The 15,253-nt window shown below is 41.7% G+C and overlaps 1 protein-coding gene across 3 annotated transcripts in view; it reads right to left on the bottom strand.

Annotated features, from left to right (window-relative positions):
- Positions 1-11,878, bottom strand: part of ctbp2a (C-terminal binding protein 2a) — a 304,686-nt gene extending 292,808 nt beyond the window's left edge. For 2 of the 3 annotated variants that reach the window (XM_059947716.1, XM_059947720.1), the window contains exon 1: positions 11,740-11,878. The gene's annotated coding sequence lies outside the window, so the exon portion shown is untranslated. Of the gene's footprint in view, positions 1-8,908; positions 9,049-11,739 lie in introns of those variants that run through there. The other variant, XM_059947717.1, reaches the window with a different exon arrangement.
- Positions 11,879-15,253: the final 3,375 nt, after the last annotated feature.

Below are 15,253 nucleotides of genomic sequence, written 5' to 3'. Positions count from 1 at the left end.
GCACTGTCAGTGACAAACATGCTGAAGGGCTTCATCAGGATACTGCTGCCATTAAGAAACAGTATCGGGGCAACTAGAATCCATCAACGCTGGCTGATTATTGTTCAACACATAAATGAGATGCCTCCGACACTGAATACAAATGAACGTCACCATCAAATCAGTTTTAACTCAGTTGAACTACTGCAAAGCATCAGCACCATTATACAATTCAACAGATTATACTGAATAAAAATTAATTTCTTCTTTCTCCCAATTCCTATGCGATACAAGTAGTTTCAAATTATACTAGTGTTCAGCTTCAAGAGGTTTATCATAAACAAAAAAAATCTGAAGAAGTGAAACTTCTTTAAAAAAATTTGTTGCCCAGTCTATCAGTCCATAACATAAAAGTATGGCCTTGACTTCTCAACTAATAGAACATGGAAAGGTTGGTTAGGATAGGGGGAGACATAGCAGTCATTGGTGGAAAAACAGGAAAATGTGTAAGAGAGAGGGAGTGGTAAATGGAGCAATGATAGGCAGTCAACTGAGATTATCTGACATCAACCGATGGTCTGAGGTATGGTAGCATCTTGGTTAGCACAGCGCTTTACAGTACAGGTGACAAAGGTTCAATTCCCGCTGCAGTCTGCGAGGAGTTCGTACGTTCTCAAATTGTGGTTCTTTCCACAGTCCAAAGACCTACCAGTTGGTAGGTTAATTGGTCATTGTTAATTGTCCCATTAGGCTAGGGTTAAATCGGGGGTTTGTAAGCTGCCACACTTGCCATAGCCTATTCCACACTGTATCTCAATCAATCAATACGTAAATAGATTACGTGGTAAATATGCAAGATTCTGAAAGTTGTTCAAAAATTAACACGAGGCTAAATAGATGCTTATAATAAATCAGCTTCAATCAATAAGTAAAAATTGTAGCAAATAGAGTTAACAGAATAAGTGCATTTTTCTCACTCCACCTTGTAAAGTTTCTAAAAACAAGATTCAGGTGCTATGTTTTCCCTGAGATTGTTACAAAATCAGCAAGCAATTGAGAGAAATATATAATTCTAGCAATGATATGTTACCTCAAGAAGGAGATGTCTCACAACCTGGAGTGAAACAGCAGAGGACGCAGATGAAATACTTGAACACCTGTTTGGTTTAATATTACATCACAGAATATTGGACATCCAACACACAGCTGCAAGCGACTCTAAAACAATGCAGCCTTTGTTTGCCCAAGGAAAATAAATAACTAAAGGCAGTCGAAAAGCTTATTGACTGCAACTTCATTAATCTGTCTATCTGCAAGGGTTACTCTAGCTTCGTTCATCATTATTTTTCTACAGTTCTCTTTGTAATCCTTTCAAATAGAACTAACCAATAAAACAGGAAAAATTCCTTGCATAATGCATTATTCTATTAGCAATCTTTCTGAAATAAGTAGAACTTATACATCAAAATTCATCAATTATAAATCCCTCAGATTTTTTTACATCACCATTCATCAACTATAAATCCCTCAGATTTTTCACGTGTTAGTTCCCAACTATCTGCATTCAGAAATGTAGTTCAAGCATGTATAATTTGTGCCAATGAGGAAAACAAGAGAAAAATAACTTTTATTTAAGTTGTCACAAGGTGCCACAGAGGTGAAGCAATTGTTACAAAAGACAAAGCAGATACACAATGATGTTATTATCAAAGCTTGAAAGGCCAGGTCATGAGGTAGAAAATCAAACACGTTACGCAGACTGTCAGGATGACTAGACACATTAACCAGGAAACATGGGTGAAGGTAATGCTTAGCTCTCTGTATGCTCAACAGCACTAAAACACGTCACAGAAAGAAGTTCCACATGTCGGTTCTTCTTGGTGACAAACACTCAGAGCGGTAGCCTCCAGCAGAAGACTGTGGGTTCAAAACCCACTCTGGGATGGAAAGACTAGAGAGAAATCTGTGCAATGCCAACAAAATTCAGCATTAAACCAAAGAGGTCCCATGTAAAGCCATAAGATACAGAAGCAGAATTAGGCCATTGAGTCTACTCTGATATTCCATTATGGCTGATTTATTATCCCTCTAAACTCCATTCTCCTGCCTTCTCCCTATATTGTGATGCCATGACTAACCAAGAAAACATCAACCTCCAATTTAAATATACTCAATGACTTGATCTCCATAGCTATCCATTGCAATGACTTCTACGATTCACCGCCCTCTGACTAAAGAAATTCCTCCTCAGTCCTGCTCTAAGGCTGTGCCCGCTGGTCCTATAGGAAACATCCTCTCCACATCAACTCCAGCGAGGCCTTTCAATATTCAGCAGGCTTCAATGAAACCCCCACCCCCATTCCTTTAACCCCAGCAGGTACAGACTCAGACCATCATACACTCCTTATGCATTAATCTTTTCATTCCTGTAATGCCTCCCATGGACTTCCTCAGACCCTCTCCAATGTCAGCACAATTAAAACAATTCTATTTTAGTGCTGCTTATGGGAAGTGCATAAACTTGTTCTCATGTTATTAGTGTTACAATGGCCAAAACAGTATGTTACGTACATATTATTTTGTTCATTGTAACCTTATAACCTCACCTTCATTCAGGGCCCAAACAGTCCTTCCTGGTGAGGCAACACTTCACCTGCTCATTTGCTGGGATCATCTATTTGTGTTCAGTGCTCCAAACACTGCCTCCTCTACGTTGGTGAGACCCTCGTAAACTTGAGGACTGCTTCATGGAGCAGCTCCGTCCCATCTGCCAAAAGCAGTACTTCCTTGTGACCAAACATTTTAATTCTGATTCCCATTCCCATTCTGATATGTCAGTCCGTGGCCTCCTCTTATGCCACAATGAGGACACCCTCAGGGTGGAGGAGCAACACCTTACATTCCATCTATGTAGCATCCAACCTTATGGCATGAACATTGATCTCTCCTTCCAGTAAAAAAATTCCCTTCTTCCTCCCCTCTGCTTCTATTCCCACTCTGGACTATTAGCTCTTATCACCTCCCTATCACCTCCCCATGGGTTCCCTTCTCCTTCCCTTTCTTGATAGTTCACTCTCCTCTTCCAGCAGATTCCTCCCTCTTCAATCCTTTACCTTTTCCACCCATCTGGCTCACCTATCACCTTCCAGCTATCCTTCTTCTCCTCCACCCACCCTTTTATCCTTTCCTTTCTAATCCTGAAGAAGGCTCTTGGCCCAAAACGTTGAATGTTTATTCATTCCATTGATACTGCCCGATCTGCTGAGTTCCTCCAGCCCTTTGTGTAGTTACATAATTGTCAACATTCACCATTCTCCTGAATGTAAACATATCCTTGTAGACATTTCTTCTAGATGCATTTTAAAAATGAATGGGCATTTAACTTGCCTTGTAAAAATGAGTAAGAGACCAAACAGCAATGGAGATAATACAATGGAAAGGGGAAAGCACATTGATTCAATGCAGATTAGAGGGTGGGACTGATACAGAACAGCTGAACAGACAGAATGATGAAATGCCAACTCAGGAAAACAAGCCCCAACTTTTGCCAGCACTTACATTTAACAAGCTTCATGCCCTTGCAGAAACTTTAGTTCATCTCTGAGAGGAACTGGCAGGATTATTTGTACATGACCTAAAAAAAAACTTGCCACGAGTTTACTAAGAGTGTGGACAGCATTTATGGTAAATTGTAGACAGTATTTATGGTAAATCGTAGGCAGTATTTATGGTCAATTGTGGACAATTGTCACCTCTACTATGAAGAACTTCAGAGTTGGGAAACAAAGTGAGAAATCAAAAGTGATGAAAGCAAACTAACATAAACAAGAAATATGACTGAAGTTCAACTTCCAACATCTTCAAATGATTGAAACCTTACTGCTTCCATGGTTGAAAATAACTCCCATTTTTAAAATCACAGAAGCAGCACAGGATTGAAATCCACCTTTTCCACAGTCATCTTCATACTGCGCAGAATCAGAATCACAATCAGGTTTAATATCACCAGCATGTCATGAAATTTGTTTTTGCCGCAGCAGTGCAATGCAATACATGATAATATAAAAAGTGAATTACAGTAAAAAATATATAATAGTTAAATTGAATAATTAGTGCAAAAACTAGAAATAAGAAGTAGTGAGGTAGTGTTCATGTGTTCAGTGTCCATTCAGAATTCGGATGGCAGAGGAAAAGGAGCGGTTACTGAATCATTGCGTGTTTGCCTTCAGGCTTCTCTACCTCCTTCCTGATGGTAGCAATGAGCACAAGGCATGTGCTGGTTGATGGAGGTCCTTAATGATGGATGTTGCCTTTTTGAGGCACCGTTCCTTGAAGATGTCCTGGATACCACAGAGGATAGTGCCCATGATGCAGCTGACTAATTTTATAACTCCCTGAAGCTTACTTCAATCCTGCACAGTAGCAACCTCCCCACCCCTATACCAGATGGTGAAGCAAACAGTTAGGATGTTTTCCAAGGTACATCTGTAGAAATTTGTGAACGTCCTTGGTGACATACCAAGCCCTACCAAGACCACAGGTATATTATTTGGAAACATTTCAATAATAAGGTACAAGTCACTACCATGAGACTCCACAAGATACTACAGCTTGGTGCAGAAAGAGTCACTACTCCACTGCTTTTTATGCAGGAATTAAGCAAACTAATGGATGAAAATACAGTATTCGTTAACCAAAGGAGTCAAATATAAGTCTCTAAAATTATACAGTTAAGCACCCATAGTCCAGCACCTTTTTGACACAGGTACAGGTAGAGGACATTAACTATCTTATTAGATATAATTCTATTCATATGAAAACACACCTAAATTTTATTTAATTTTACAGTTTAGAAAGTAGTTTAATAAACTTCTCAATGGAGCCAGCAAGGTTAAAAGGATTGGAAAATAAACATTCTGTACTCTTTCTGGCCACAAACCTAACAAATTACCTGAATTCATCCCTTTGCAGGCACACATCTGTTCGGGCACTATGCCCATCTGCACACTGAAACCCTGGCTATGGTAGCACATTGCACTAGTTCACTGCACATCCCAGACTAATGGGTGAATCAGATGCCAGATAACCAGGATTTTCAAACAATCAGGTCTAGGTGATCAGAATTGTACTGTAACTGTTCAATCTGGATTTAAGTCGACAAACGCCAATTCACGCTAGATGGTTGTAAAATAATTCCTGCTTGCTGCTGTTCATGCATCTTGTTTGAAAGAAATATTAACTATCACCACAGCAACCTTCCTTTGATTCCCCAACCTAAGTAACTTCTCCTTCTTAACTTGATGGCATCCAACAATCTGTCAGAAGAAATTTCTTACTTGTTTCAAGATTTGAACAGCCTCTGAAATCATCACAATAACTGGAGGTAGTGTATGTACACAAAGCTTCAGTTCATATATGCGTAATGTGTCATCGCATTCTGGTGTAATGGCATAAACAACATGATGCTGAAGTAGAATTTCTTACAATGGAGTGTCTAGCACATAGAAATCACATTCGTTTCTTTCACAAGTACTTAATTTCTTTTCAGGATCTAAGCAGCACTGGCAAGGACAGCACTTACTACCCATTCTTAGAAAAAGATGTCTTCCTGAGAAAACAAGCTGCCTTTTTGAAGTGTTGTTGCTGAATGTTCTCTTGCAGTGCTGCTGTTCAAGAAGAACAAAGATTCAGACCTAGAGGCAATGTTGGAACAGTGATACATTTCTGAGGTAGGATGGTAAGACACTTGGAGGGGAATCTTCATGTGGCCGTTTTCCCACACACCTGCAGCTCTAGCCCTTTTTGGTTGTGAAGGTCACTAGATTGGGCAAGTAACTGTATTATATTTTAGACATGCTAGACGCTTCAACACTGTGCACTTGTGTTGGAAGAGACGGGTATTTAGGATAGCAGATGGAGTAACAATAAGGATGGCTGTTCTGCCTTGGATGGCATCAAGCTTCATGAGAGTTCTTGGTGCTGCATGTGTCCTGGCAATTGGAAAGTAGTCCATTGCACTCTTGAACTGTGGCTTAGAGATAAAGGAAGGACCTTGGGACAGTAGGGATCCTGTCACTCCCTGCAGGATACCCAACCTGTTAAAAGGTTTGGATATGGCCAAGTTCAGAAAGTGAGAGACACTGAAGCAGGTCAACAGTTCACTGACTTTAATGAGAACTGCTGCAGATTCTAAAAGAAAAGGAAAACAATAAACGCTAGGCCAACAGGGTCGTTAATTAAAACTCTCAAACTGAAAGTGAACGCCAACATTGTGGTTGGAAGTATTAACTAAATACTAAGTGAACACCACTCCTTGATACTGTCAGTCAAAAACAAAGATTTGGGCAAGCAGGGAGAATAAAGGTTGCTGTGCTTTTGATCAAGTCTCAACTGGACTAGAACAAAAAGGGAGTTAAATACCATCATAATGGGACACACATTAGCAAGAACATGCATACCAATGAGTGCAATTGTCAATCCTGGTGCACAGCCCACCTACATGGGTGCTTAGACCCTACATCAAGAGCCTGTGGTTGTAACACAGCCACTCAAAAACTCATATAACCATGTGGTTGGTCCAGTTGAGTTTTTATTCAGTGGTGAGCCCAAGACATTGATAATGGAGGACTTGGCAACAGTAATAATACTTAAAGTGGTTAGAATTTCTCTTATTGGAGACAATCATTACCTAGTAGTCTGGAGCTGCAAATTTTTGCTGCTAAGTGTCAACCCAAACTGCGTCACCCATCTCAGGCCTGACTATGTTCTGATCTTGCTGCACACAGACCTAAATCACTTCTCTTTCTAAGAATCCTGAAGGGAATTGAACCCTACTCAGGTCATGCCTTGCTCTTATTGCTACCATCAAGAATGAGGTACAGAAGCTTGAAGGCACATACTCGCCAATTCAAGAACAGCTTCTTCCCCTCTGCTATCTGTTTTCTGAACGGACACTGAACACCACCTCACTACTTCTTTATTTCTATCTTTGCACTGCCTATTTAATTTAACAATAATATATATTTACTGTAATTCAGCTTTTTAAATTACATATTGCATTCCACTGCTGCCACAAAGTCAACAAATTTCACAACATACACTGGTGACATTAAACCGATTCTGATGGAAGGAAGGCCGGTGGTGAAGTGGGTGAAGAAGGTTGAGCCTATGCTGAGGTATTCTTACACAGATATTCTAGGGAAGGGATGATTAAGCACTAAGAACCACAAACATCTTCATTTATGTATGACTCTAATCAGTGGAGTATCTTCTGCACGGTGAACACTGATCTTAGCTTTACCCTGATGTCACTCAATCGAATACCCAGTCACTCTCACCTCAACTCCTAGGAATTCAGCTCCTTGGTTCACATTGGGACTAAAGGCTGCAATTAGATCTGAAGCCAAGTGGTATCAAAATTGGACATTGGGAAATAGATAATGGAAACAATGGAAATAGGTAAGGGAAACAATTGCCCTTAATAGAATTGTCAATAGCAGTTTCCATCAGCTTCCTGCTATTGGAAGATAGACTGACTGGGTGGTAATTAGCCGTATTGGATTTGTCCTACTTTCTGTGAATAAAACACAGTGGAGCAACTTTCCACCTTGTTGTAAATGTCAGTATTATAACAGTACTGAAATAGTTTGGTTAGAGGTGCAGTTAGTTCTCGGAATCAGGAAAGCAGCCAGGGTGATATCTGATCCCATTACCTGCCCCGTTGTACCCAGTTCCTTCAGACACCAAACAGCCAAAACTGAATTGGCTGAAAACTTACTTCTATGATAGTAAGGTTCAGGAAAAATAACCAAAGCTTAACAGAATTAATCAAATAAATGTCAAATTAGCAAAGAGTACAATTTCATACTTATTAGACAGATGTTTAAATCTGTATTTATGGATAAAGGAAATTTAATGGTAAGTTTGATTCCAATTTCACAGTTTAGATGGACCAAAAGGCAGTAGTTGAGACAAAAGGTTTATATGATTATCATACACAAATGAATCTTGAGATGCCCATCAAAAGATGCACAAAAAAAGCCACTCAACTATACCAGACAACAACAATTAGCTAACAAAAGCAAACCATCTTTAAATCTGAAGTATGTTTCACAATTCTGTGCATTGTGGCTCTCTGTACCTTAATTCCATTTAACCGCTCTCCATAACCCAATATCTATCAACCGCAATCTTGAAAACAGTGGTTACCTCAGCAGCATCCAGTTTCAGCAGAGCTTTTGCATCCACAGCGGTGGATGTACAGTAGGTGCTTCTTGAGTTCACTTACAGTAAACCTAACTCTTGAACTCCCTAATTACATTCAGCATTTTTACATTTTTAACATCACTCCTCAACCTCCTAAAGTCAAGGTGATCAAAAGCAACCTTCTTATTGTGCTATTCCAATGAATCTACACCTCTTTCAAAACGCATGCACCATTCCTCAGGTGTAGTACTATGTGTAAAATCTGAGGAAAGTTTTAAAATACCCTCCTACATTACTGGATCTTAATTTAGGTTTTCCTCTTTGCAATTAACCCCCTCAGATAGCCACCAATGTTCTACAAGACTTTTTGATTTTTTTTATACATTTGTGCACGAAGTTTTAAGGATATGTACATCTAAACTCCTTTTCTCTTCAATGGCTCATCATCACTTCCCATAAAGAATTCCAAACTCTCTCTCTCCAATCCAAAAGCAGATAACTTTACACTTCCCTGCACTGAACTCCAGCTTTCAGTTTTACTTAGTCTTGTTCCACCTAATTAAAACTTAGCACTGCCATCAATACAAACGACTATGCTTTCTCATTTAGATTTGCAAACAGGATAATAAAAACATCAATCTCCTCTTCCAAATCAGTGATATAATTGATTAAAAGCCGAGGCTCAAGTGCAGAATGTTGGGAAGAACGACTTGTCAAGTCCTACCTATCAGTAAACATTCCTCTCTCTCTCTCTCTCTTCATCAGTGGTGTAGTTGCTAGCACAACGCTTTACAGTACAGCCAAGCTGGGTTAATTCCTGCCACTGCCTTTTGGAGCTTGTACATTCCCTGTAATGCTCTGAGTGCACCGGTTTCCTCCCACAGTCCAAAGACCTACTGATTGGTAGGTTAATTGGTCATTGTAAATTGTTCTGTGATTAGGCTAGAATTAAATTGGGGGATTGTTGAGCAGTGTGGCTCAAAGGGCTGAAAGGCCCTATCTCAATAAATAAATATAAAAACTTCAACTAATTACCAGCGACTTCATATACTCCACATACTGAGTTAAAACCATGTTCTCCACTGACAGAAGTGAGTTCCACTAAGTAGTTGGCAGTTTTTGTTTGGAAATGAGGATAAGGACAGAAGAAGTCTATGCACGTATTTCAATTATTTGCAGATACACCCCACAGAGTATACTCTGAAGCTAGACCCAGAAAACTGCCTGGTAGTGTACCAACTCTATGCACAGAAACTACTGCTTAATATCCATTCCCATTGAAACAATGTGGCTTAAATGTTTTGGTTTTGAGAATCAATTGTATTAAATTTACATTACATTTGAAATCCATTTTTATCTCCCTAATAAATCACCAAATCAATTTAAGAATAGTCAAACTGCTTTGAAATTTCTTAAATCAATCTCTATAGAAAAGTCAAACTCTGCAGCCATTTTAATTATACAGCTGCAAACTCAATCTGCTGTTAATCTATTTGTGAAATTAACCAAGGTTTCTATTACTAATTCATAACGTTTTACTTTCCCTTGCTCAACTGGAACAAACTGGTACAAACATGTTCTGGTATTTCATATCACTATTTAATCATTTACTAATGTTATAAATCTGACAAACTGACTATTGTCTGCTTAATGCTGTTACACATTATATACATATATCCTACAAGATATATTGCCCAAACATTTGGCACACAAAAGAGTAACAAGTTCAGGCCCATACCCTGTAAGTGTCAAATATCACTTTATTTCTCTCGTTTTATAATGTTAGACGTAATTCTAAAAAAAAATCCAAAATACATAATTCAACAGACAGTATGCATTCTGACCATAAGTGACCCTGGATTAACATAAATGCACCACCTTCAGCATATTAACTGTGAAGGAGTATTTTAAAAAGAACCTGTGGAATCAAATTTCACAGACTGGCAGTATTTTTTAAAAAGGATAAACTTGCTGGGGGAGGGTGGGGAAGCCTTTGTTTAAAATACACACAAAACCTCATATGCTTTTACCAACAAGGGAAGTTTGGATAGGTACATAGATGGGAGGGCTATGGTCCAGGAGCAGGTCAATGGGATTAGGCAGTTTCAATGGTTTGGCGCAGACTGAATGGGCCAAAATCGTCCTGTTTCTGTACTGTAGTTTTGCTGTGCTGTAGTAAACCACCAAACTTTATAATAAACATATGCTCCAACTTTACAAAATTAATGCACCTGTGTTAAATCAATCACAATCGCCATAGTGTGAGGAAGATCATCTAGAAGGGACTAGAATTGTTTGGATTTAAAAATCTTCAGCATCGAATGGCAGATATCTAAAACCGAAAATATTTCTTACATATTTTTTCAAAAGCATGTATCCAGTAATGCCAAGGGAAATACCTCAAATTATAATTTCTATGCATCTTTGTAAATGTCTCTGACATGACATATAAACTCCCAAAAGGGTGCAATTAACTTAACATTGAAGGCATATAACGCCCCCCCCCCCCCAAACTTTCCTTTGGAAACGTGGATAAACTAGTTTCTCATCATTAGAAAGCAGCAGGAAGCCACCGTACAGCGACACATACTTCCCTACTTTCCAACTGTCCTCTCAGCTTTACTGACAAAAAAAAACACAAGTTGAGTTGGATGGGGGAAGATAGAAAAAGTAGCTGGAGACTCGGAGGAGCAAAGAGGGAAAAAGAGGGAAGACAGAGGCCAGGGGAAATAAGTTAGGGGAGACAGAAAACGATCAGAAGGAAAAGAGAAAGATTAGAAGGGAAGTATGTTAAAGACTATGGCAGCAAGGAACTATTGGCAAAGGCAGTTGGTGACAAATTGAGATTTGTTTGTTTAGGAGACTCTGGGTCCTGTGTGGAACGGGGTCTGAGGCTGATTGAGGGGGCAGGCATGTCTGAACCTGGACCTGCACCATGCACAAAAGGTATGGGGTAAAGGGCTGAAGAGAAAGAGCACAATATAATTAATTTGGAATATGCAGGATAATAGGCATAGGTATTCTTTATTGTGGATGAAAGAGGGAAGAAATGCTAAAGGGGTGGCAGATCCATTTGTGGGGGTTGCAGGCAACTCTGTGGGGGTGGGGGTAGGCAGGAGGGCAGACCCAGTGGCTGTTCCCATTGAAAGGGAGGAGGAGAGCAGGAAGATGGGATGAGAGACTCCTGAAGGTAGGGCCAGGGGGGGGGGAAACGCGGGGAGTGAGGAAGAGCGGGCGGGAGTGAAGTGACGGAGAGAGAAGTGAGAGAATTAAGTTAAGGAGGGGGTTGTATTGGCGGCGAACGCAAGGAGTTCGTGCATGGAGTGCGAGAGGCGGCCTGACCGCAGGGGGCGGGGTGGGGGCGTGTACAAGGTGGAGGTGGGGGGTGTGAAGGAAGGAAGGAAGGAAGGAAGGAAGGAAGGAAGGAAGGAAGGAAGGAAGGAAGGAAGGAAGGAAGGAAGGAAGGAAGGGAGGGAGGGAGGGAGGGAACGGAACGGATTGTCCGGGGAGGGTGTCGCTGTCGCCAACCGCCCAGCCCAGCCCTGCTCCCGGTACCTGTGCGATCACCGCCCGGTTACAGCCCGTCCCTCGGCACCAGGATCTCCATCACTCGGCGGACCTCGCTCACGCTTGCCGGCAGCTCCCTCCGATCAGCTGGTCCCACACCAGAAAAAGAAAACAATTAAACTTAATCCTCGGACTGCAGCCTGTAAGATCCGAGCGACAGGACCGGTTTCTCCCCCCGAGTGGGGGACGACAGCCGCTGTGAGAGACAGAAGCAGTCGGGGAAGGAGAGGACGGAGCGGCCGCTCTGCTGTCCTGGTCCTCGGTGACTCCTGGCGATCGGACTTCCTCCTCTCGCCCGCCGCCCCCTCCCTTCTTGCCCCCCTCGAACACCCCCAGCAGAAGAAACAGCGAGTTGCAGAGAGCGAGAGAGAGGAAACAAGCGGGCCGGGACCGGAGGGGGTCTGGCTGGGCTGGGCTGGGCTGGCTTCGGCGGGCGGGCTCTGCCACAAACCAATGACACAGCCCCACATGGACAACCGCGCCTCCAACACTCGCACAGCCGCTCACTTTTACACTTCTCCCGATAGCATCGACATGGAGACAGGAGCCACCGAGTCCTTTCCCGTGCACGGAAAACTACACAGCACCGCCTACAAACCTCAACTTTCCGAATGCAAGGTTCCTCGTTAAAAAAAAATACGCCGAAATAAAATCTGCTTCGTGAACTGAAAATATTCTCAACAACCTCACTTTTTCTTTGCAAATACAGAAAAGCATTGCATTCACCATAACGAAAGTGAGGTGACCCAAGTTTTCCGCCTGTCTCGCATCAAGACTTCAACAGCTCGCTTCTGCTCGCTTACAATTTTTTTTTAAAAAACTTAATTAAATACACTGGGAGCAAAACTGCAGACTTGAGTCAAAAATATATTTTGTTTTTTTTAAATTAACTGAATATTGACAAAACAATCCCTTCAAACTACGTTACAATTCACGTTTTTAAATTCTAAACATTTAAAAGGCAAATAAAAACGCTCTACTCTTTTCCTATCCGGCCGATTTAAAAAGTTGCAGCGTGCATGTATCGGCATTGTTTCCAGTCCCGATGCAGGGTTTCGATCTGAAACGTCGACAACTCCTTCTCTATTGACCCCCACCCCCAATGCTGCCAGACCCGCTGAGTTCCTCCAGCGCTTGGTTTACTGCTCTTGTCTCATCCGTTGATTATATGTTTATATGCAGCGAGTCTGTCGGATTGGATTTGGAAGGTTTTAGGAACAGGAAAGTTCCGTTCTCACAGTATAGCTGTCTTACTAACAGTTTCGGGATTAATCCTACCACATCGCCAACAGCGTAAGGCAACATTCTGCATAAGCGTGGGCAGTACACAAGGACTGGTGAGGTTATGGAACGCATTGTCTGACAATGCGATAGAATTACGCCAGCTATCGAAATGAAATGTTAAATACCAGAAGCGAGAATTCAAGTGAGCAGCGGGGTCGGTCTTCGAAAGAGCAGAACAGCCTACATTGAGCAACACACACACACACACAATGCTAGAGCAACTCAGGGTCAGGCAGCATCTATGGGAATGAGTAAACAGTCGACATTTCGGGCCGAGCCCCTTCTTCGAGACTGAGAAGGGAGAGGGGAAGACGCCAGAATTAATAAAAAAGGCGGGGGAGGGGAAGGCGGGTAGCTGGAAGGTGATAGGTGAAGCCAGGTGGGTAGGGAAGATAAAGGGCTGGAGAGGAAGGAATCTGTAGGAGAGAAGAGTGGATCATTGGAGAAAGTGAAGGAGGAGGAGAGCCAAGGGGAAGTAATAGGCAAGTGAAAAGAGGTGAAAGGTCAGACTGGGGAGTGGGGGGTGGTGGGGAAGGTGGAATTAGGTTACCAGAAGAAGAAATCGATATTCATGCTATCAGGTTGGAGGCTGCCCAGGTGCTTCTTCTCCGGGCTGAGGGTAGCTTCCTCTTCACCATGGAGCCATATGTTCTAGGTTTCCATGATACCACCAATTCATAAGAAATGAGACCATCATCTTTTCATTTTTCATCTAACATGTGATATCACTTCAGATATCAAAAGTATGCAAGGAAAGAGAAAGAAAGCCAGTGATTTTCTGTTTCTTTTTTCTGACATCGAAAGGGGAGAAGGTGAGGATTCACACACAACCACCTACAAAAGGCTTTACACAATTTACCAATAAGTAACAGGAGGGAGATCAACCTTGTCTGATCACCAGAAGGCTTCTGTTCCTACACTAGCAATTACATACTGTTTCCTTTATGTTCATTTGTGAGTTCTTTTTCCAACCTATTTTGGAGAGCGTGCTAACAATGGATAGTATGCAGCAGGTCTGTGCTATGACTCCTCGCTCCAAATCATACTTGACCTGAAGATTTTATAGTGAACTTTTTTTTCGCTCTGTGAAGTAAGCTTCCAGTTTCAAACATTTCACTCTTCTGCTTCAAGTAGTAGATATAAGTGATGATACCTGTCTAGCTGCTAGCTGGAATTAATGGCTTGAATACACCCCAACTAATGAATTGCTATTCCTGGACTTGCAAGACCTGTCCAAGGTTAACATATGATGCAGACACTTCCACTTGCTTCCAGGATAGAGGATAGGAAGCAGTGGTACTCTGAGCTTTCATCTTCGTATATTGCAAGGTAAAGGACCCGGTGATGTTTACTGTGATAGACGAGGTGGGTATTATCAAGCTATCCTTTCCCTTCAGGCTATTTACCTCAGCACTCTCTTGTAGCTCTGAGGAAGAAAGAGTATATAAGCGCATCTCATCCTGTTCCTCAGAGCAGAGAGTGGACCAGCAGACTTTCTAGAAGCGCTCTCAGCCAAAGTTGTTTACTTCTTGAAGTTTACTCTTGTTGACGGCAGCAAATCCTGATTTTCTGGAGTTAGGACATCCATTTCTGTTGCTACCCTGCTCTTTGAGGCCAAGGATCCTCTTGGTATTTGCCTGGACACTCCTCCCCTCCCCCCCCCCCAGTGCATCAATTACCCACTGAGGTGGGGATTCTGCTCCCATTCCAACTCTCTCCCCACTATCTGCACATTGGGGGGGGGGGGGGTAACTACACTGACCAATTAGCAATGAGCTTGCGTGTCTATAGGATATGAGAAGAAGCTGAAGCAACAGGAAAAGCAGGGGGACATAGAAAAAACATGCATATTCCACCTGGACAGCAACAGAAATCAAGATTAAACCAGGTCACTGAAGTTATGCTGGAGCAGCTTGACTAGGTGTATCACTTGCTATCCTATGTCTTAACAGGGTCAGGATATCAGAATATCACTGGCATATCAAGTATAATATCACTGCCATATGTCATGAAACTATAAATTACAGTAAAAAGTATATATATTTTTAAAAAGTAAATTTGAATATATACTGTAGTTCAAGAAGAGTAGTGAGGTAGTGTTCATGGGTTCAATGTCCATTCAGAAATCTGATGTCAGAGGGGACAAAGCTAATCCTGAATTGTTGAGTGTGTGCGTTCAGACTCCTGTACCTCCTCCCTGGTGGTAGCAATGAGAAGT

The sequence above is a fragment of the Hypanus sabinus genome, chromosome 22 (assembly GCF_030144855.1).
Source record: "Hypanus sabinus isolate sHypSab1 chromosome 22, sHypSab1.hap1, whole genome shotgun sequence".
Lineage (NCBI taxonomy): Eukaryota > Metazoa > Chordata > Chondrichthyes > Myliobatiformes > Dasyatidae > Hypanus > Hypanus sabinus.
Note: the sequence above shows the minus strand (reverse complement) of the source record. Positions and strands in the feature narration are given on the sequence as shown.